The sequence below is a fragment of the Terrapene carolina genome, unplaced genomic scaffold, assembly GCF_002925995.2.
Source record: "Terrapene carolina triunguis isolate 2854851 unplaced genomic scaffold, T_m_triunguis-2.0 Scaffold18, whole genome shotgun sequence".
Lineage (NCBI taxonomy): Eukaryota > Metazoa > Chordata > Testudines > Emydidae > Terrapene > Terrapene triunguis.
The window spans coordinates 2,269,492-2,293,078 of NW_020664369.1; the positions used below are offsets into that span (position 1 = coordinate 2,269,492).

General features: G+C 39.2%; 1 protein-coding gene across 7 annotated transcripts in view; it reads left to right on the plus strand.

Moving 5' to 3' along the window:
• Positions 1-23,587, plus strand: part of LOC113407045 (TSC22 domain family protein 1) — a 132,487-nt gene that overhangs the window by 73,691 nt on the left and 35,209 nt on the right. The window contains exon 1 of one of the 7 annotated variants that reach the window (XM_026654409.2): positions 15,272-15,562. The exons of the other annotated variants lie outside the window; for them this stretch is intronic. The gene's annotated coding sequence lies outside the window, so the exon portion shown is untranslated. Of the gene's footprint in view, positions 1-15,271; positions 15,563-23,587 lie in introns of those variants that run through there. 7 annotated transcript variants of the gene reach the window in all.

A 23,587-nucleotide genomic window follows, 5' to 3' on the forward strand; every position in this document is an offset into this window, starting at 1 on the left:
AGTGGTTCCTTCTTAAGTAATCAATTCTGTTTGTTTTCTGTGTTTTGGTTATAGATTGATCTTATTATAGATATGACTTATAGAATTCTCATCGTTAAGTATTTTTTTCATGGTAGCACCTAGAGCAGTGGTGGGCAACCACATCCATGTCAGAGTCGGGTCAAATCACGATGCTTCTTCGAACTGTTTTAAGCCAAAACTAACTAAAATATTAGTTAAAGCCTTGTTTGTAAAAGTAGAATAAGATTCTAATGTGACAATTATAAATGTTTAAACCCATTCCTCCAAAATTTGTGCACTTAAGTATCTTGCCCCAGAGGGATTTTCCTCTCTATTGTTGAAACTAGGACAGTAAACTGTGAGTGCATTGCTTGTTACAATTTTTATCTAGGATCTTCTGTAAAGTTTTCAATTTATATTTTTAATAAAGATGATGGGTGGATATTTTCTAATATCCAGATGATTTAGGTCAGGCCTGCACAACATGCGGCCCGGGGGCCGCATGCGGCCCCCGTGGGCTCACTGTGCGGCCCGCAGGGGGTGAGTAGGTGGGCTCACTGTGCGGCCCGCGGGGGGTGAGTAGGCAAGCGGCGGGTGAGGGAGGGGGGCTGAGGAGGCGGGGGGTGAGTAGGCAAGCTGGAGCGGTGGGGGGCTGAGGAGGCAAGTGGGCAGACAATGGCGGGGGGGCAGGTGAGGCAGCAGGGGCGGGACTGAGGAGGTGAGTGGGCGGGTAGTGGCGGGGGGTGAGTAGGCGAGCCGGGGGGCTGAGGAGGCGAGCGGGCGGGCAGTGGCAGGGGGGCAGGTGAGCTGGCGGCGGGGGAGGAGGCGGCTGAGGAGGCGAGCGGGCAGGCAGTGGCGTGGGGGGCAGGTGAGCCGGTGGCAGGGGAGGGGGGGGCTGAGGAGGTGAGCGGGCAGGCAGTGGCGCGGGGGGCAGGTGAGCCGGCGGCAGGGGAGGGGGGCTGAGTAGGTGAGCCGGGGCAGTGTGGGGCTGAGGAGGCGAGCGGGCGGGCAGTGGCGGGGAGTGAGTAGGCGAGCCGGGGGGATTGGGGGAGGCTCAGGAGGCGAGCAAGCGGGCAGTGGCGAGGGTTGAGTAGGCGAGCGGCGAGTAGGTGGCTGACCTGTTCTACTGATCTGGTCTGGCTCCCATCCCCCCTCCAAGGGTTGCAGCTGTCTTGAGGTGCTGCCTTCCACACCTTCCTCATTCACACCTCATTCATTCAACAGGGCAATTGATTACAAAGTGGGGGGAAGATCTTATTCTACTTCTAGCAAAAAGACATTTTTCTTTTACCTTAATTATACTACCTTAGGGGCCAGCTATATCATATTACCAAGGTTCAATACTGCTGTTTCAGCAGGGCGGCGCTGGGGAAGGAGGGTTTTTTTTCCCACTGGGCAGGCGGCACTGGGGGGGGGGTTGTTTCCGTGGGGGGGGCGGCGCTGGGGGGGGGGTTGGCTTAGGGGGGGGGGGGGGGGGGGGGGGGGGGGTTTCGGGCGGCACGGGGAGGGGGTTCGGCAGGGCCGGGGGGGGTTCGGCCCTCAGCTGTTTTCTTTGGAGTAATATGGCCCTCGCCGCTTTACGAGTTGTGCAGGCCTGATTTAGGTAGTTAAAGAATTAATACATGTTACAGACAGTATACAAGAGAGAATGAAATGCTGCTAAACTTATGAAACTGATATTTTGATTGAGATAGATGAGTGATTGGTGAGTGATTTTAATGATGATTGCATACTGTATAACGCTTAACTAATGATTTAGAAAGACGTATAGGTGCCATCAGGGACAATGGAAGAAATTAAAATTATGAAACAGACTTGTCCTTAAGATGGACAAACATAATGGGAAAGCTCTTTATGTAGCTCATCAATCTTTTGGGGGGAAAAGTTGATTCTGAATGGCTATTACCTGAGAAGAATGGATTCAAGTAAAGCTTCTCTTAAATGGTATAAGATTCAAAGGAATAAATATATGAAACTTCCCTTTGCCACACCAAGATTGAGTCTTCTCTTCTAGTTTTAACAATAGTAAGATTCTTCTTATTTTTGTTGGTGGTGCAGAAGCCTCATGTCCAGACACCCTCCCCCCACACCCCAACCAGCTTCTTTCACTTGGTTTCTTTTGTGTCAGAACAACCAAGGTTCTTTGCTGTAACCCCATCTCCCAGGACTCTGTGGCAGCCAGGATTGTGAGAATTGTTTGGGATGCCTATATGTGCTTTTGGGGCCCAGATACAAAAAATGTTGAGAACAATTGTTTGACCATGAGCAGAATGTGTGTGGTGGTTTAGAATCTGAGTTTATAGCTGCCATTTTCAGATGACTCCTTATCTTTGGGTTGTTCATAATTTTAGCAAGCATCTGTTTATCATAAACATTCTAATGTGCCCCAATCCTACTATCCAGTAGGTGTCTGCAAATCTGCGGATATCCACTTTATACCTGTGGACCATGTTTGCAGATCACAGATAGGATGCAGATATAAATTTTATATTTGTGTTGGGCCCTAGGTATCAGAGTTCAGTGTTGAGTACAATTCTTTGGCATTAGAAAAAGATTAAAATATCACAATTTTTTTGTTTCCATAACTTAAAAGGCAAATCAGGAACTTCTGTTCTTCCTGTCTCGTGGCATAAGAACAAGGAACTATTCAAAACAATTTAAAAAATGGCAAATTCAAAGCTGATAAGAGGAAACATTTTCACACAGTGTGATTATTACACTATGGCACTTGTTGCCAAAGGAAGTTGTTGAGGCCAAGAATTTACAAAATTCAAAGAGAGGTTGGATATTTATGTTGCTATCAAAAATATCCAGAGTTGCTGTTAATGACCACAAAAATGTTGACAGGGATATTAAACTTCATTCTTCAGGGCTTAACCCAGTTACTAACCTATTGTCCCACATCTGCCTAGTGCGGAGTTCTTGCATCTTCCTACGAAACATCTGCTTTTGGCCACTGTCAGAGGCGTGGTACTGGTGGACTAGATGGACCTTGGTCTGATCTCTTTTGACAATTCCTATGAGTAAGGGCTGCAAAAATATGGTATTTTTTGCATTCATATGTGACCTCTACTTAATCAAAATTCTGATGGTTCAAAATCTGAAAAACAATATTAACGAAAGATTATGGAGAATAACTGTTCTCTTGGTCTGCATACTACAGTTAACAAACTTTGTAGCAGGTTCATGATAAATAACTGCAGTGTGGCCCATAAATAATAGACTAGAAAAGTCCCTTTGGGTAATCCAGTCTGAATCATTCCCAGTAACTTGTTCTGGCATTTCAACAGTGGGATACCTCTGCTGAACTTAATATTCATATTCTCTGCCCAGTTGGTTCTATTATAAATACTTCCTAACAACCTGCAATAAACATTTCCTTCCTTAATTTCAGGACATTATTGCTGATTTGCAGACCATCTTAGACTGAATAATTTATGCCCTTCTTTTAAAGATTGTGTAATATTCTATTAGGTTTCCTCCTCTGATGTTCAGGTCATTTCTCCCCCTGGATATTTTTCTAGATGTTAATTCTTCTCTGTTTGATTTGTTTACTCATTCATTCTTTAAACTTAATTTTTCCTTTAAATATATCCCTCTATAATGAATTTTGTTACTAACTGTTTTTAAGTAGCCATAAACTGAGCATTTTGAATGAAATGTCATCCAGTAATTTCAAAGAAACAGTCTTGAGTTTGAGACACTAAACTATATTAAAAATGTAATGGTCAGAACACCAAGATGGAGAACCTCTAGATATACATTTTTCTGTTTATAGGAAAAAACACAAGCAAATTTTTGCTTGGAACATTTTGGTCCTAATTTGAATTTGAACAATATTCTTGTTAATATCTAAAGCCATCTGTTACACAAACTTAGTACAGAACATTAATTTTTTTTAAATGGTTTATAGGGTGACTAGGTTTGGCCTTCAAGGATCAGGAGAACAATATTGAAAACGTATTTGCAGTGTTCTAGGAATGTTTAAAGAATATTCTGAATCACTTAGTTCCCCTGTAAAGTAGATGAGATTCTTCCAGTTTGAGCAAATGTTTTCATATCTTGTCAACACTATAAAATCCAGTTACAGCAGGTCCAGTGAAAATGCAGTTGTCTCCAACCATTGTTTAAACATATAGTATAGACGGGATTGAATTATGTTGTAGTTGTATCCTCAAATCATGCTACAGCCTAGAACAATATTCAGAGAAGGCTGTCTTTAGAGTGATTTGGGGATGGGATTTAGTTCAATTTATACGGCAAGATGGAACTGTGTTGTAACTGGCTGGGACAACCACGAAACAAAGCCCCATCTACATGGTCAGTTTTGTACTGCAGACAGGATATTGGTGAGAAATTATAATAAATGATATTTTTTCCTTCCTGAGTTTCTTGTTTGATTTTCTTCTTTCTTAAAGCTTTATAAACTTTGAACTAATTCAAAAAGTTTCAAACGTTATTTGGAGAAATACAGTGTTTGGATGTTACTGCCATGAACTGATATCCTGGTCTTTAGTAGTAATAGTTGTAGTTTAGAGTGTGTTTTTTTGGACAATAATTATAATACATTCTATTTGATGATGAAATAGCTCTGACTTTTGTGTCTGTATAAGTTTTACTTTGATGAACCATCTGTAGATCCAAGTGCTATTTTATTGGGATCATTTAAGTTGGAAGGGACTCTACAAACTTTTCAAAACTGGTCACATAGAGATTGCAGTTTAAGGCTGTACCATGCAATTGCTAATGCCTGATGTTGATAGAAGCGTTTATATAATGTATGTGTGGAAGATGAATATGCTTTTGTATTCCAGGATGATCTAACAAACAACCATGGTTGTATTCCAAACAGTCACATTAGTATAGTAACGCATAAGGATATACTAGCTGTTCCATAGTTTGCAATGAGTCACTAAACAAAGATTTTTCCCTTCTTTATAAATCTGGACTGCAGATTTCAAATAAACATTACATCATTTATCTGTGTACTCCTATCCAGCTGGTTTAAAATTGTGGCATGTAGACTTTCTACTGATCTGTGTTGTACATTCTTTATCGTATCTAGCTTTTTGTGAACATCAATCTCTCTTCCTCTACCTACTCTTTCCATGCAACCGTTCCATTGGAGATGCGGATGATTGTGCACCTGACTGCTTGGTAGCCATGTTGTACATTATTTCAAAGGCTTCTAATCTAGTCAGGCAGTCTTTCAAACCTTGGTTGACCTGTTTTATTTCCCTATTAACCTGAAAATGATAGAAAAACATCTGTGCTTTAATATTGCTTCCCTTCAGAAGCGCTTACAATTCCACATCCTCTAATCGAGGTTCATTATCAGACTAGTTCCCTTGGATTTTCTAAATGACTAGAAATTAACAAGCACTTGACTACTCTTGTGGAAGTAACCAGGGAAGTTAAGGCCACTTGCTGAAGTAATCAAATACAGGTTTTTTTTGATTTGTAAAACCATACAGATCAGGAAACTCTCAGCAAATGTGCTGTATTAAATACGCTAATAGAAAAAAAAAATCTCTAGATGGGAATTACAAAAGATTCAAACTCTAGTTTTACATTTTATGATGGTTAAACCATTATTAAATAAGATTTGTAGAATGGTTTACTGTCTTGCCCATTGAGTCCCTAATGTCACAGATGACATCAGTTTTCATCAAGATGTCACGTTCCAGGACTAAGTTCATAGTTTTTCCAGCAGGCATCTCTGAAGTGCTAATTCTCCTTCTGAGATTGCTTCTGCTGTGTCCCCACTCCTTGGGGATTTGTGAGTTGTGGTCTTCCAAGGATATTGAGTCTGCAGAGGCAATGTAGTTGGAGAAATTAAGTTAGAGGTGAGCAGCCTTCCTTTTTACCGCTTATTTGTGGTGTAACTGGTTCTTGTCTTGTAAACTTCCATACTGCTAGGCTGAGCAAAATAGTAGTTTCCATTAATGCTTGACCTGGCAATATGTTTGTTCTGCCTTTTCAGAAGGAGCACAAATTTACTAACAAAAGTATGCTGGCACCACTTTTATATTAGTGATGCTTTTGGCAAGCAAGGAATAATTCTTTGCCAAGTTGACTGGTGCTTAGTGGGGAGGACGGGGACCTGCTGAGTAGGGCAGGGAAAACAGTCAGTGTTTGCCATGTGAGAAGGGGAAGAAAAACTGACCAACAGGAAAAGTGAAAACTTTTTTTAAAACATTAGCGAAAGCTATTATATTTTCATACTTCTAATGTAATTTCTTCACAAATATTGGAAATTTTAGAAACAAAATAAAAATAATGAAAACTGGTTTTTAAATACTAACTGAATGACTTGTATAGAGATAGTTATAATTATAAACTACTAAATGTATTAAACTTCCATTTAACAAAATATGGCTCTTTAGACACACTGCACTGTCAATCAGTTTTGTACCCATACTCTCCAGTGAATCATTCCATCCCTCTATATTGAAGCATTCCTAGTCATGCAAGCAGCCATTGTTTGGGATTCAAATCCAAAGCATTTGACTCCCTTAATAACTTATTTAAAGATAATTGTAATTACTCATTGGGATAATTCAGTAGGAGAGAGATCCTGTTGTTTTAAATAGACCAGCAGGTTAAAGGTTCATACTTACTATTTGTGGTGCCTTGTGAGACCTGACAGAAAAGGATAGGAAGATCTAGTCAACCAGTAAACACTTATTAGAGGAAACTGCAAAATCATGGATATGTATGATCATGTTTGCTCTAGAATGAGTTAATGGCCTCCTGGGGATTGAATCTTGGAAAAGGTAAACTTAATCAACCATTGTAGGTGATTCGTCTCAAATGTACTGGTAGGAAACTGGTAATCCAATTAATGTGAGAGCCTACTCAGTACATGGAAATAAGCAAAGTGAGATTGGCTTTCGGATGGAGAGGAAAATGATTTTGATACATAGTCCTTTTGCCATTTAACTATTTTGAAGGGAAAATGCAATCTTTTATTGTGCTGAGATACACCTGTCAAGCTTACATGTGGATTCTTTTTTCAGTGATTGTTGACACTTTCCTCTTATTCCAATAAGTTACTCCAATTGCCTTTTGGTACCTTGCTTTTTGTTTTAACTTGATTTAGTTGTTTAGAGTTTGACTTATCCTGTTAATTGATGCTCTCTCTTATTTGATGATGAGTTTGAGAGATTAATTCTATTCAGAAAGAAGTCATGTGTTCTGAGTCTGTTACACATCACTGTCTTTCTGCCTCCATTCAAAAACAAAAGCAGATTCTCAAAGCAGACTTTGGGCAAGTAAAGCAGTAATTGCTGCTTCTGCTTATCCCAAGGGTGGGAATTTAATCAGATCTGTACTGTGCATACACAGGTTTCATATGTTGTTTATTTGGGGAGAGAGAACAAGACAATTCTGGCTCAAAACCAGGTTTTTTTCAGAGCTAATACACAGGGATATATTGCTAACTATTCTCCAAAGATAATCTCCTTTTTATGGGAACATTATTGCATCCTGACTGGGAGTCACCACCTATCTCAAACTGATTATTGAAGAGAGACTACTGACTGTTTGTGCTTTCTCTGTACAACCCACTTTTATCCTCTTGTTGTTCTTAGAGTTTTTGGTTGGGGCGATACTACTTTGGGGAGTTTTTTTGTTTGGTTTACTCTGCAATTTGGAATAAATACGGTGAGGGAAGAGTAGGGGGAAGGAAATGCATGGTTCAATGCTGGAGGCCTTGTAGACAATCAAGACTGCCTTGCTGGTAACAGACACGTCAAAAGGACCAGTGAGTTGCAGTTTTTCCTCCAGAGTGCCATCAATTGTGTTTCAAGGGGACCTGGCAACACTTTTTATTGCAAGAATGTATTTTTTTTACTAATTGCATTTGCAAGCATGCAAGTGGCTGGCCAAATGATTTCGTGAATCTGCATGGCCCTTATGTGGGACTTGCGAAGGGGAGAAGAGGTTTATTTTGTGACCTTCCCTTTTCTGCTTACCTGCATAAGGGCCAGGCATTATTGGCCCCTAAGAGTGAAGGTACAACACATTTTGCAAGGAGTTCATAATCCGACACAACAGTATGCTGAAGAGATGACATCAGGCAAGCGGAAGAGGTTGCCTTAATTTTATGTTGTTTGCTTGCATATGATGGTACTTTTTTTTATATGGTTCTTTATTTTTAATGTAGAAGAAATTAATTGAGACAATAGGTGGTGGTTGAAGAGACAATGGGAAAAAGAAGTATTTGAAGGAGCAGAGGGGGACTGTGTGAAGTTTGGGATTAGAGAGAAGTTCCAGTTATACATTGTTAGAATGCAATGATAATTTTGAGGGTTAAGAAATGTTTTTAAAGACTCAAACCTAAACTGAATTGTAATAATGCAGTTTTCAGAGTAGCAGCCGTGTTAGTCTGTATCCGCAAAAAGAACAGGATTACTTGTGGCACTTTTGTTAGTCTCTAAAGTGCCACAATTACTCCTGTTCTTTTTGCCAATAATGCAGTTGTTTTCCATGGCTTGTCTCTGTTTAAACTTATCAAGTAGTGCTACCTAGTGGCCAGTGAAATGTTTGCAACTGGGTTTAACCCAATAAAGGTAAGAACAGTTTAGTGTAAGGCCTGGTCTACACTAGGACTTTAATTCGGATTTAGCTGCCTTAATCCGAATTAACCCTTCACCCGTCCACACTACAGAGCCAGTTAATTCGAATTAAAGGGCCCTTTAAATCGATTTCTGTACTCCACCTCGACGAACGGAGTAGAGCCTAAATCGATTTTGTTAATTCGAATTAGGGTTAGTGTGGACGCACACCACCGAATTACTGTATTTAAGTTAATGGGGTAGTGTGGCCGCACACCACCGAATTAATGTGGTTTAAAACCGAATTAAGGTGCTTAGTGTGGCCGCGCACAATCGAATTTATACAACCTGTTTCCCAAATTCGAATTATCTAAATTCGGATTAATCCTGTAGTGTAGACATACCCTAACACATGTAAGTTATTGTCTGGGTCAGGGGTCAGCAACCTTTCAGAAGTGGTGTGCCGAGTCTTCATTTATTCACTCTCTAATTTAAGGTTTCTCGTGCCAGTAATATATTTTAACGTTTTTAGAGGGTCTCTTTCTATAAGTCTATAATATATAACTAAGCTGTTGTATGTAAAGTAAATAAGGTTTTTAAAATGTTTAAGAAGCTTCATTTAAAATTAAATTAAAATGCAGAGCCCCCCGGACCTGTGGCCAGGACCCGGGCAATGTGAGTGCCACTGAAAATCAGCTCGCGTGCCGCCTTCGGCATGCGTGTCATAGTTTGCCTACCCCTGGTCTGGGTTCTCACAGGCGAGGGGAGTACTAGATTGTAAATACAATGTTCTTCTCACATTTGGCTGAACTAGATGAAATTGTAAATGAGCTTGGAAGTGGAAGATGATTTTTTTCTAAACAGTAGCGTCTATAACTACTGTACATACTGGAGTTTAACATCTTGGACTATTGGATATGGAAATAAAATGGCCAGTATATGAATGAGGAATGCGGTCCTAAATATCCAGAAGAGAAATTCTTATAAGTATATTTAGACAGGAAGGTATCACAGCATATTGTCTTTTTGCCAGTGCACCACAAGGGGGCAGGATTGTATTATGGTATTGATATAACTGAATACTGAATCCTTTGCAGGCGCTAATATGTTTGGGGTACTAAATCTTTATGGCTTATTTATAGGCAAGTATTACCATTACAGACTGGAAATAAGGCGTACAATTTTAACAGTGAGTGTAATTAACCATTGGAACAATTTACCATGGGGTGTTACCTTGTCTGACAAGGCTTCTGCTTAGAGGAAACAAATACTCCAGAAAACATCAGCAACTCTTTAAGGACACATTAAAAATAAATTTGGTTTATTAGATATTAATAGATACACAGATTCCAAGGACAGAATAGACAATTGTGATTGTCAAGTCTTACCTGCTGTGTAACACGGGCCATAGAACTTCCCCAAAATAATTCCTAGAGCAGATCTTTTAGGAAAACATCCTATCTTCATTTAAAAATTAATCAGCGATGGAGAATCATCCAAACACCCCATGGTAAACTAAACTTGGATGATTCTCCATCGCTGATTAATTTTTAATGTGGTATATTAGAACTAAACAGTTAATACATTTCTGCTCCTGAGAGGTTAGTTGTACTTCTAATGAATATAGTGTTGCCTTAATTGCTGTTGCAATGGAATATTAACATATTGAAGCTACCTTCCAAAATACTATGCTGTCCGGAGGAAGAGTGGGTAAATGATTCTATCCGTACCAGTGCATATTGTGAGCAGGTCTGCTTTAGGCAATAATATTATTAAGTAAAGCTGAGTAATGCTATTCTGAACTTACTGTGAATGGGACGCACCATAACACAAACAGAGGTAACCTTGTGATGCCATTAACAATAGTGCACTGAAATATACATAGTGAGAGCCATGGCTTCAGTTAATTTAAATAAAGAGGCTTCTACCTCAGTGTAATCTTAAAAGTCAATTCCAGAGTAAGAAGCATTTTTTAGAAACAGAATTGTAGATCTTTAGAAGGGTTCAGCCTGCCTGGGAATCTGATTGGCTGATTATCCAGGTGTTACATAATCCTCACGTGCAGCCGTGTGGCAGCTTCTGAGTCACTTTTTTTTCCATTATGCTCTAAAGGGAGCTTTTTAAAATGTGTGTTACCCCTCAGTCTCTTCACTTTTTCAAACATATCCACACAGCCTGACAGTAATTGGTCTTAAAATACTGCATTGCTGTTTTACCTTCCCTATTACTGTGTGTGCTTCCCTGATAGCAGTGGCAGTTTTACCTTGTTATAAAGTCAAATTAATGCAGAAGTGGAGGAATAAAAATTGCAAAGATTTTCATTTTTGGATCCTTAGAGACGTGTTCATTTCTTCAACATATGGATAATTTGCATGCATGAATGTTTTGTGTTATAAACAGATGTGAATATTTTATTGGCAACTGAACTGTTACACAATATAAAAAGTATATTATAAAAAGGAATGTAACTGGTGCATGAAGGCGGTTTTGGGTACAAACACATGTTACAACTCATTAGCTAATTGCTTTAAAAACACACACAATAGAATAAAAGTGGTTTTTATGGAATACCTTTTAAATTCCAATAAAAAGGTTTTAAAAACATATTCCCCTGCTGCACTGTGAACACAACAGCATTGTGTGAGAACCAAAGTGAAACTGTCTAGATACTAACCAGTTTGCCCAAGATGAATGGAATATTAAAAGTCAAAAAATGGTGAAACATAAATTACTTTTACGGCCAGATTTTCAAAATCATTCCCATTTGAAAACCTAGCCACTTCTTTAATTGTCTAAAGATCTGAGCATCCCGCAACTCCTTTTGAGATCAGTGGAAGCCAGTGAGCATTTATCTAGTTGCCTAAATGGGTGCTGACTATGCGTGAAAACTCAGTGCTAAAAGTATATTTTTCATAATTGCCTGTATGCTAACATAATTTCATAATTGCTAACACGTACAGTTTTGTTAACTTGTCCCCCTTAAAAAAATCTGAAAGGTGCCAGATTAACCACCTGGATTGCCAGAGTTTTCTGTCTGCAGAACGTGTACATTACTGGAACCAGCAATGTAACTTTTCCCATTTCAACCTTGTCTTCCAGTAAGCAGCCCTTTGTTGAATGGCTATTTCAGTCTCTGTGCCCACCCACTTGTTTTAGCTTGTATCCAGCTTCAACAAAGGTGTGATTTGAATGGTATGGGGAGCAGGTGAGGAGCGTTAAGTAATGCTAGTAACACACTTATACAGAGGGGGAAGGAGCCCAAGAGGATATTGATAAGAGACAGGAAGGGGAAGAAGAGGGAGGCAGAAGGTAGATTGAGGGGTGAGGGGATGAAGGCCAAGTTCAGAAATAGAGATTTTAAGGTAGACGGATGGAGTCTTAAGAATAGAATACGGGATTTAAAAGAGGACAGTTATTTTATTCTGCAGTGGTGTCCAACTGCCGCAATCATGATCAGGGTCATGTTGTTCTTAGTCTGTTTGAATGCTTGGAAAGACAGTCCCTTCCCCAAAGAAGCTAGTCTAATTTGAAATAAAATGTGAGTAACTATAAGAGGCAAGTGGGCTGGAAATGAGGAGCAGTAATAACCTCACTCTGTTACCTAGGTAAGTTGCATGTGCAAGGCGATGGTTCTGAATCATGGCAAATATTTTTAAAATCAGTCTGACTGTCACACAGGCTAATCATTAGCTAGCTGATTTGACATCGTGAAAAAGGAACAGGAGGATAGTGTAAAGGGTGGATCCCATCAATTTTGCGTTTAAAAAGTTGACCAGATGCTGGGTAGAGAGTGAGGAGGTGGTACAGTTAGAAGGAAAGGGTTTTGAACAAAGTGAGAGGGAGATGGTTGGCAAGAGGCAGTATGAGTGGAGTAGAAAGAAGGAGAGTATAAATATCTCCCTTTTCCACACTTACTGATGATAACCAGAAGAATCCAGGATGAAAATGTCACCATTTTGATCATACCTGTTTGACTCTGAAGGTCTTGCTTCCCACAACTAGCAGTAGTGTTTGTTTATAAGTTAGTACCTTCATAACTTGGACACAGTCTCCTCTGCCAGGCCCTCTAAATTATCCAGTCTCTAAAGGCTGAAATTGTTGGCGTAGAATCTAAAATTATAAACGCTCAATGCTGTATTCACTCTCGGGAACCAGTAGATTTCCTGCTTAAATCTAAGAAGGCGTCTACCTCCAGGGTGAAAAAGTAGATTTGAAACACTTGACTTATTAGCAGACTTGTGTGTTGCTCCCAAGGTTCTGGAAGCACTGTTAATTTATTGGTGTACCCAAATCCCAGGTTCTTCATTTGGAAGTAGTTGGCCTACATAGGATTCTTTCTAGAGACAGCTTAGGCAAAAAGCCTTCCTTCCCCTATTAAGAGCCCAAGACAACATAGAAGATAACAAGGCATTCGTATGGCCTCTTAACGGGAAGGAAAGTCCAGTTATAGATAGGCTGAGTCAATGAGTAATAAACAAATGGTGTTAGGATCAGTGAGTGGTGAGTCAAATCTTTCACGAGTTGGGAAATGCTTGGGACATATAACTGTTTTCTCTGTCTCTGAACAAGGATTTATATGCTGAGCAAAGGAAGACTAGAGTGATGACAAAGTACACTTCTCCAGTTTTTTGGAGGGTGCAGGCATGGGAGGGGTCCTATACACCCTTCCTTAATTCTCTCTATGAACACTTTCCTGAAAAAAATCCGAAAATGAGAAGGTTACACAATTGTAGAAGTCCTATAATAGCCCTCTAAGGCAAATAGATTTGAGCAGGGGCTAGGTATGGTGCACTTGTATACCTTCTCCTGCTTTACTTGTCTAATGCAAGCCATAGTAATCCGTATAGTATGCAGGATACAAATATACAGGATATGCAATGTGAAACAGTTTTAATGTTGTGGGAGAGATTTTAACTTTTGGAATTTTGTGACTCTTGTGGGCTTGACTTCTCAATCCTTAATGTTGATAGCTGTTTGCATCTATATGTGCAAGGTTGCTGACTACAGTGAAGACAATAATTAGAGCTGGTGAGGAAATGATTCCCCTCCCACTACCCCCATTAAAAAATTAAATAAACAGTTTATTTCACTGATTTTTTTTTCTCATTTTTCAGGGTTTAATTGAAAAACCATTATTTTTCAACAAATCTCCTGTACTTTTTTGATCCCTTCTGATTTTTTGAAAAGATGTTTCCTATCACACTCATTTTGATGGAGAATGTTTGACCAGGTTTAACTGAATTTCAGCATGCCATACAAAAGTTAATCTTAACCCTGAGATGTTCTACCAAGCTTTATGAAGAAACTTCAACCTGTTAATATATTTTTCTTTGTCCACAATATCCTGGACCCAGATGCAAGATGCATCTCCAAAAGTTAAACATAAATATGTCTTTGGCTTCTGTCTAGAGCAGTTAAAATTCCCTACTTCATGCAGCTTTTTCTTTTAGAACAGGTTTCAGAGCCACTTGACAATATATTCCCATTCTGGCTTTTTTACAAAGGACTGATGTGAATGGAAGTGGATGGGTTAAGAATAGGAAGTTGATTTAGGTTTCAGGGTTTTTGGGTGGGTTTTTTTTTTTTTTTGTGGCAGAGTGAGGGGGCGGGTTGGTGCCAGGGGATTAGAACTTTTGAATTTGGTCAATTTGTTTTTGTTTTTTAAGTTTGGTTTGTGTGAGAGCCTGGAACTTGTGTAGATGATTTTGTAAATTGAAATATGCTTGAAATTCAAAAGATCAGTTTGTCTTGAGCATCAATATGCAGTTCTTTTAACTCCGCATTCTCTATTAACCAGCAGTATGGTATGTGGTCCACTGATAGTCCCTGTAACGCTCTTTGGTAGTGCATGAAGACCTGGTTGACCACATAAGGCTGGCTCTCCTCCTTGTGTCCAAATACTGTGACAAGTGCTCACGTTCTTTATTGTGAAGAAGAGCCTAGGATACTCTGAAAGGAGCTGGAAAGTAGGAGATCCCAGCTTATCTGTCTCTACTTAGAGGCTATTGCAACATAAGAGGAGTAGAGGAAATAGTGTTGTTAGTGAGACTGGTGCTGCCAGCCAACAGAGCAGCAATGTTCAGAGAAGCAGGAAAAGAAGAGGACTGGATATCTGGGCATCATATACAAGGAGAAGGCAAGTGGCTGGAAATCATATGCAGTGTTTGGTTCTTTTCTCCTTTCTAAACACTTTTTTCCATGTAATCGATATGTATCACAAGGCTATTACTTGATCACAGACAAGAGGTAGTTTTCCTAAGACTTTCTCTGTTAAGGAATGGCCCTCATTATGAAAAACTCAGGAACACCCGTTATAAAGTACTCAGGTCAGATGTAGCACTGGTTTAGTTTGGAATGAGTGGATTTTGTTGGAGCATTTGCTTTGTGATTTAGTATTCAACATACATGTTTTTTCAAATAAGATTCTCAGCAGATGTGTTTTCTAAATTGACCTAATGTATTTGCATATCTGAGGGTCATCCTTAGCTGATTATAGAGCATTTATGTTGAAATTTAATTAGTGAAAAATGCATGATTTATTTTGTTCATAAAAAAGCAGTTGTATATTAGTATATCAGTGTCACTGTATTAGGGTGACCAGATGAGGGGAAGAAAATATCGGGACATGTGGGGGGGTGGGGGAGGAAGGGGTGCCCGCCGGCAGAGCAAAAAAAAAAAAAAGCCGAGTCCTGCCCCGGCTGAGCCAAAAAAAAAGAAAAAAACCGCAGTGCTGCCGGTGGATATCGGGATGTCTGGTCATCCTACACTGTATCTCTTTATTCCTAGATATAAAATGTGCAACCTGTTTTCAATTAATGTATAATTAAGTTTGGAATTGGACTGAATGTTAAACTTGTATATGCTGTTGTGCATCTTAGATATTGTAGTTATAATTTGTTTTTACTTTTTTCCCCTCCCCTCCTTTCTCCCTTTTCTCACCCATGTGTCTGCTTATCCTTTTTGGAATGTGGTTCTTCAACAACCATGATGTACTTCTGACACAGGTAAAGACTTTTTTAATTACCAATATTTATTGAATGTAATCTCTGCTTGGAGAGTGTACAAACAGGCTTTAATTAGACAATACAGTTCAGTCATGGATAATACACTGGATACATTCATTCATAATGTGATACTGACATTATTATCACAATTGGCTGTTAAAGGTGACCTGCGAAGAAAAATGGTCTAAAAGTTCCCTTCCTTACCAATTCCTCTACCCCACCTCAGAAAAGTGATGGAGGCTGTTTCTATCTTCTCCCCCCTCCCCTCCCCCACATTAGAAATTTAGGTCTTGTATTCCCTGGAAGACTTTATGGTACCTACATAAATTGGTGAATTATGACTTCACAAATCAAGGAGCCCAAAGACTTAGGGCTTTAGTACCTACCAGTAGAGTTAGTGTCAACAACTCCCCTCCCTCCAACCCCATGTGTGGCTGCAGTTATACAGATATTAAAAAGCTTATACTGGTATGGTTTATTCCAGTTCAGGAACTGAAATAAACTATACCAACATAAGGTACCTTTATCCCAGTGTAACTGTCAGCAAAAAATTCACACCCCCAAACCAGCATAATTACAACCTATTTTACACTGTACATTTGTAAGTGTAGATTAGGCCAGTTGCGAAAGGATACCTTTTAACAACACTTTGGGGTTTAACACCTATTAAACTAGAATGTTGAATTAACATTTTGAACAAAGAATGTTTGTTAGCAACTTTATATCTTGCCCCTTCAGTTAAGTTGAGAGCTCATAATGTCCATGTTCTGAGACCTTCAAAAGATCCTTCAGCAACATTAAAAAATAAAAAAGACAAGTCTTAAATCCTTTGTTTTTAAATTAAAAGATAAGTTGGGGAACACTTTTTTTGGTGGGGGAAAGCTATCAGGCCTTCTTCATATAAAATAAACCAAGAAAAGGCACAAGCCTAACTCTCTCAAAATCCTTTGCAGATTACCTTTAAAATTGATGGAAAATGTATTTTAGGGTTGAATTTGTATGAGGAGCTGCAGGGAATTCCTATTACTTTTTAGTATTAGTAAGGTGAAACAAACTTTGGTAAAACTAGGGCCTCATCTGCAGACACTACCCAGTATAGTGTTTACTATCGTGAATAGCTCCATTAGCTTCAATGCTACTATATCCATTAGTAAGTAATATAACCAGTAAGGCCATGTCTCCACTACCATTTATGTTGGCAAAACTTCTGTATCTCAGGGGTGTGAAAAAAACACGCCCGAGTGACAAGTTATGCTGGCATGAGTGGTAGAATGCACAGCACTGATATAGCTACCGCTGCTTGTTGGGGGTGATTTAATTACGTTGACGGGAGACCTCTCTCCTGTTGGCATAGAGCGGCTACACGAGAGATCTTACAGCAGTGCAGCTGTAAACTCGCTAGTGTAGACATAGCCTAAGTTTTTGCAGATTCAGACCCTTTAATTGTATCTTTTGCCCTCTGCAAATGCATATTAAAAGAACTCCACAGCTTGGAATTCTGTGTTGAATGCCCCAAATAACTGTAATAAGAGAGCCAAGCAGCAGATATATTATCTAGAATGTATGTGGCTTTGTTTTTAGCTTTTCAGGTTTGTGAAGTCTAGGTTGCCCAATTCCTTTTGGAGGAATGTTGCAATATACATTCTGCTGGTGGCTTTATACTGGAAAGTACTCTGAAAAGTGGATTCTGTATCTAGAAGTAACACAGCTATTTTTAGAACAATGTACTGTTTTGTAAATGTTTAGAAAAAATGCTATTTTTGAAAACATTTAAAATCTGTACAGATTTTTCCAACAGTGTGCTAAGTAAACAGTCTGAAGGACCTGAAAATTAAACCCTTAATGGCAAGATACGTTATCCACAGTGTTCAGTGGCAGATGTTAGATCATCAGCAGAATGTATCAGGAGAGGGAGTTCAAAGCTACTGATCCATGGCAATGTGGCCTTTGTTTTTCTCTATCCAAAGGATGTTTTAAAATTACAAACCTGCAGATTGCTTCTCTCAGAATGGGGCATTCAGAATATAATTCTGAAAGGGATTTTTGGGGTGAGAGAGAGAGGGAAGCATGCATATTTGTAAACTACCTTTAAATCTCTGAGCTGTGAATTAAGTTAAATTGACTCTGTATTGCCCATTAATTATATTGGAATTAAATGTGATATACTCAGAATTACAGAAAGCAATATTAATGGCAATATATATAAAAGGGGAAAAAACCCTTTAAAATCAGCTGTATACTCAGTGTCCCTATTTGGACTTGCCTTTGGGGGCATTCAGTATATAATTAAGTTAATGCATTTTTGCCAAGCCAATTTGCAAATCACCTTTTTAAAAGTCAATTGATCTTCAACAAGAACCCGTGACAATTATGTATCACAAACACCTTTTTAAAAAAAACCTGAATTCTTTATACTGCTTAAGATGTTTGTGACCTCTTTTGCAGGAGAAATGCCCAACTTCAGGCTCAGGTCTTGACAAGTAACGTAGAGAAGAACAACTGATTCTGAGCTGTTTGTGTTTTTAAAATTAAGTTTCTGTGGTGTACATTTTGGCACTTCATAAAAATGAATCAATGTTGAAAATTTAAGCTATGTCTCTACACTTCAACTGCTACAGCAGCACAGCTACAGTGCTTCCACGTAGATAGTGACAGGAGGGGTTCCCTGTCACTGTAGTTAATCCAACTGCCCAACAATTCTTCTGTTGACCTACTGCTGTATACACTGGGGATTACATTGATTTAACGATGTCACTCGGGGGTGTGGAGTGACATGGCTGGGTGACATAGCTGAGTCAACTTGACTTTTTTTAGTGTAGACCTGGCCTTACTGTTTCTTAACTGGTGGCAGTAAAAGGAGAACTAGACAATGTTTAGGTCACCTGTCCTGGCTTTTGCCACAAATTTCCTGTGAGACCTTGGGCAAGTCACTTACTCTCTCCTTGCCTCAATTCACTGTAAAATGGGATAGTGGCACTTCCCTTATTCAGTGGTGCTCATATAGTGCAGTAAACAGGGCCAAAATAGTACTCTGATTTTTTTGCTGGTATGCTATTAGATTATGAAAGTAGACCCTTTTACAGTACCTGCTTTAAATAAAACTTTGAACTTGACATATTAGCAATGAGCAATTATGAGCTATGTTACCACAAACCCACATTAAAATATTTAATGGTGCTGATTGGACAGATTATTGACGGTTTCTTACATGCTTCTAATTTAGACAAATAAGCTAAAATGATTTAAAATAGATTGCCAAATGTACAACAGACTCCAAATATATTTAATAAACCAGAAAGATATAGATATGAGCATAAAACCTCTGCCAACTGCTTCCTAAAAAAAAAAATCATAATTTAATTTGTACTATAGCTTGGTTTATGTCTTCATAATAAATCATGCGAAGTTCAGCTTCCATCAATACCAAACCTACTGAAATATTGAGGGGCTGAACAGCTTTTATTTTTGGCATATACATGACGATCCTGTCCAATAGTGATCATGACCGATGTGCAATGGGATATTGAACTGTTCACTGAAGGAGAAAGTAATACTCTAATATTCAGGCACCTTGAGAGAGAATCTACACCTTTATAACTTGATAAATTGATATTCATAAACCATTGAACCTTAAAATGTATAGACACTTCTAAAGGCATTTGGAACCTGAAATCCTCATGTATTGTGATGCATTTTGCAGCGAGCTGTTCTGCAGTCTTCTTATTAAATGTTTCCACTATTGGCTAGAAGAGACGTGTGAACAAAACTAGCTTAGTCTAAAATGAGCAGTATGTATTTTAAAGAGGACTAAAAATACTGCTGTACTTTTAGGCTCTCTGTACTAGACCCATTTCCTTAAAATTTCCTGCCATTGCTACCACTGATTCAGTTGCAATAGTGGAAGGGGTAGTGTAGACCGCTTTTTGACCACCTTGTTGTTCACTGCTGCTCCAAACAGGTAGGTTACCTGGTGGCTAAAACAACAGCAGCCACTAATGACTATTAACTCTGGTGCTCTCATTGTTTGCTACAGTGGTGGAGCTGCACTAGTGGCGAAGGGTTCTGAGAAAATAGGTCTAAATGTAGGTAAGGTCTTGTTGGTTTCGTTTCTGAGACAAATGTTTGTTTCTTTAGTGCTATAAAATGGTCTGAGTTACTAACTTATCTACTGGGATATATTTGATATTCAGCATTCAATTCTGATTCTAAAATATACCATCTATTTTGCTTTTCAGAAAAGGGACTTTGTGTGTAGATTTGTTCTTATACACACACAAGCCTTCATCCCAGTGTGCTGTCACTGCACCTGACAGAATCAAAATGTCTGTCTGGCCAAGGGGAATTGTGGGCTTTGCCAGTCATTCATACTGAGAACATAGTTTCTCTTCCTTCTCCTTTCTCTTTCCCAAGCAGCAATAGCTTCTGCCTGACAAGGGACATCCCTCAAGCAGCAACATCTGACCTTTCCGTAGGCAAATCTTCATTGCTACTGCAGCCTCAGGCCAGCTGAATGCGTGAAGCTCCCTCTGGAGCTGCTTAATATCACTCTGATCAGTCCCTATGCAAGTAGTTTCCAACCTTTATGGGAAGGAGTTCCCATTTGTGGTGTATTTGTAATGAACCCCCTTTTCTTCCCCATGTCATGTCATGCTACATCCTGGCAGTCAGTGAGTAAAGGACATTGAAGCAGGAAGGGGAGCACTTGACCCACCAGCTGAGGAAGAGTGGGGAGCAGTGCTCCCCTAAGTCAGGAAGAGGGGGAGGAGTTCCCCTCTGTTTTTAGCAGAGGCAGGGGAGTTATACTTTAACTTCAGAAGGCATTGCAGCTGTATCTTACCCTGGTTTATATCCAGCTTCCTTCCTCCCTCTCCTCTCTATTGTTTCCCACCCCTTTTTTATATTTTGGCAGAGTTTGCTTTCCACTTTTCATTTGTTTTCTCCCTACCATCCTTCTCTGTTTTCACCTATCTTTGTGCATTTTTTCTCCGTCAGTTCTCTGCCTCTCTCTCCTTCTTCCCACCATTCTCCCCATTGTTTCCTCCTCCCTCTCACCTCCTTTTCCCTCTCATTTCTCTCCCTCTTCCTTCCCCACTTTAGTCTCCTGCCCTTTCTTCCCTTTACATTTTCTCCTTCCTTCTTTCCTCTTTCTCCTCCATCTCCACACTCTTTTTCCTGTTCTTTCAGTTTGTAAAAGTGTAGCCAGGTGCATTTGCTGTGCATGCTCTGACGTAATATTAAGATTCCCAGTAAATACAACAAAACTGCTCAACACCCTTAATAACCAGCTGCTCACAAGATAAACAACATCACTTCTATAAAATACAATAACAGCCTGCAATCTCTCCACCCAGGCCTGATCCTGTAGCCCTTACCTACATGCATAGTTCCATTGACTTCAACAGAACTGGCCTCATGAATAAGGGTTGCGAGATTGAGGCCTGAATTCCTGGTTAAAAAGAGGGGCCTTTCCTGGAAGAATAACAAATACGAGCTCCTTTGGATAGAGTGAAAGTGAATATCAGAGTCAAGGGCCTTCACAGAATACTTTGACAGGAGATATTACTTTAAAAACTTTCCCCTTTTGTTGTGCAAGCAAACAGAAAAATTGAAGATTGTGAATGTCTCCCTTTCTGAAATAAATTTTGTGTAACCACATGCAATGTAGATGGACGTAGAGAGATATAAAAATAAAATCTGTATTCATAAGGACCTAGGAATTCACGCCTGGGTATAATAAAAATAGAAAAATCCTTTATAAATGTAGAATGTGTTGGATCAGCTAAATGTTCTTGAGGTAAGTAAACGGAACTTGTACTTAACGTAGCAAAGAGCTTTTAAAGGGTAATATATCTATATGATCAGTGCACATCAGCTGATGTGGCTGAAACATTCATGGTGGAACATTCATATAGTAGAAAAAAGCTCAAACTATATTTGTGAATGCTTAAAATCCTTTTATGACATCCATAATCTTTATTTTATCAATATCTACATGACTATGTCCCATTATTTCTATTTCCTTATCTAGCCATTACATATAACCTTGCTGCATGTTCTAAAAAAGTCTAAACAAATCAGTATATTTGATTAATAGTGCCCTCAGAACCCTGAAATCTGTTTGTGCATCAGCTCTAAAATGCCAGACTGGGGCTCCATTGTGCTAGACATCATGCAAATATATAGAAGAGATGGTTCTGTCCTGCAGAACTTACAAACTAAGTGGACAAGATTGAGGGGGGTGGGAGAAATATAACATACAAGCAGAGTGATCAGAGTAATGGTTGGCAAAATCTTGTTAATTCCACAGTTTTTTAAGGGGAGAGGGGTATTGGCATTTTTGCCCCCCCCCTCTCTCTCTCTCTCTCTCTCTCACACTCACACTCACACTCACACTCACACTCACACACACACCAGCTATGAACAAATAATTCCTGGGTATGGTTCAGAAACTAGATACTGCTTGGCCTGAAAACCTGACTTGCATGGCATTGAAATCTTAAGGGTATAGACCAACGTGGATTAAATGGGGCTATATTACATGCCCAATACAGCGTTGCAATTGCTGTAGGAGTTTTTGTGCATGTAAAAACTCAAAGGTAATGTTGCATTAATGAATATATTTGTATTTAGTTAGCTTGTTTTTTAAAGAGACGGAAAAGGAGGTTTGCTTGTCTGAATTTGTGGTACTGAAATTACAGCTAGCATTCAAATTTTGTGTCTTCTGGGTCTGAGTAACAGTGTGTGCACAAGTTGCAGGCAGTTCATCTTCATCCAGATGGCTATCTCTGTCAGATACTGGTAAGAACATTGCAACTGTAAAATCTGAAGGAAAAAGGAGGCATAGCTGAATATCCTCCTATACTGATGACATTGTAGTCTTAAACATCACAGATCTTTCAAAGTGGTTTCATTTAGCATGAACAGAAAGGGTAACACTGATAACTTAGATAGCACAGGGAATAGGTGCTTTAGCAGCAGGGTGGATTTGATTTAAATCATGATTTAAATCACTAGTCAGGGAGACTCGATTTAATCATGGTTTTCTACATAAAAGTGCATTCTTGGTTGTTATAACCTTAATACATATTCTTCACAATTTGGAGATAGGTGGAGGTTTCATTTTTAGAAGGTACACGCTATACATTTTTAAACAGTGATTTATTTTGGAAACTTTTCAGATGAGTTTTACAGCTATATCAGAAAATGAATGATTGTTTGGTTATTTCGTTTACCAAAGGTAATTGAAGCAGATATTTATGAAGTCATTGGGAGGTGAACTATCTCCAATTCAACAGGTTAATCATTAATATTTGGAGGATTTTCTTGCCATGCTGCATTAGGAGGAGAACATCACCAGACACACATTTAAATTGTTTTATTTAACTAAAACAACATTAAGTATTCTGGATTTTTTTCTTCAACAGCAAACATATAATATTTTAACAAAACAAGCATATGTCCCTCACTTCTCACATTTAACTCCAGACTTCTTCTCCTTGTCCAGATCTATTCCGCCCCCAATAATCTTCTATTTATTGAACTTTTTGAAACTTTAAACTTTTAGTGAGAGGTAAGGGGATTGACTCCGTGTACACAAATTTGCAGAGGGACAATAGAGTTGAGGCCTGTTATTTCTCACCTCTATGTATTTATTTATTCTAAAACATTTTTGCTGTTAACAAGCATGTTACCTCTGGAGACACAAATTCACAGTTTGAGAACTGCAAAACTAAACATCTCTGATGGTATCTTCTGGACTGAGCACTGAGTCCCATTGGGTAGATAGAAAGCTTAACCTAAATAATCTGTGGAACCCCATAAGATTGGGTCCTTAATCAAGGAACTATTGGAACTCATTTACAAAACTTTTCTTAAACATTACATGAATACATCTCTACCTCGATATAATGCTGTCCTCGGGAGCCAAAAAATCTTACTGTGTTATAGGTGAAACCGCGTTATATTGAACTTGCTTTGATCCACCGGAGTGCGCAGCCCCGCCCCCCCCCCCCCCCCCCCCCGCCC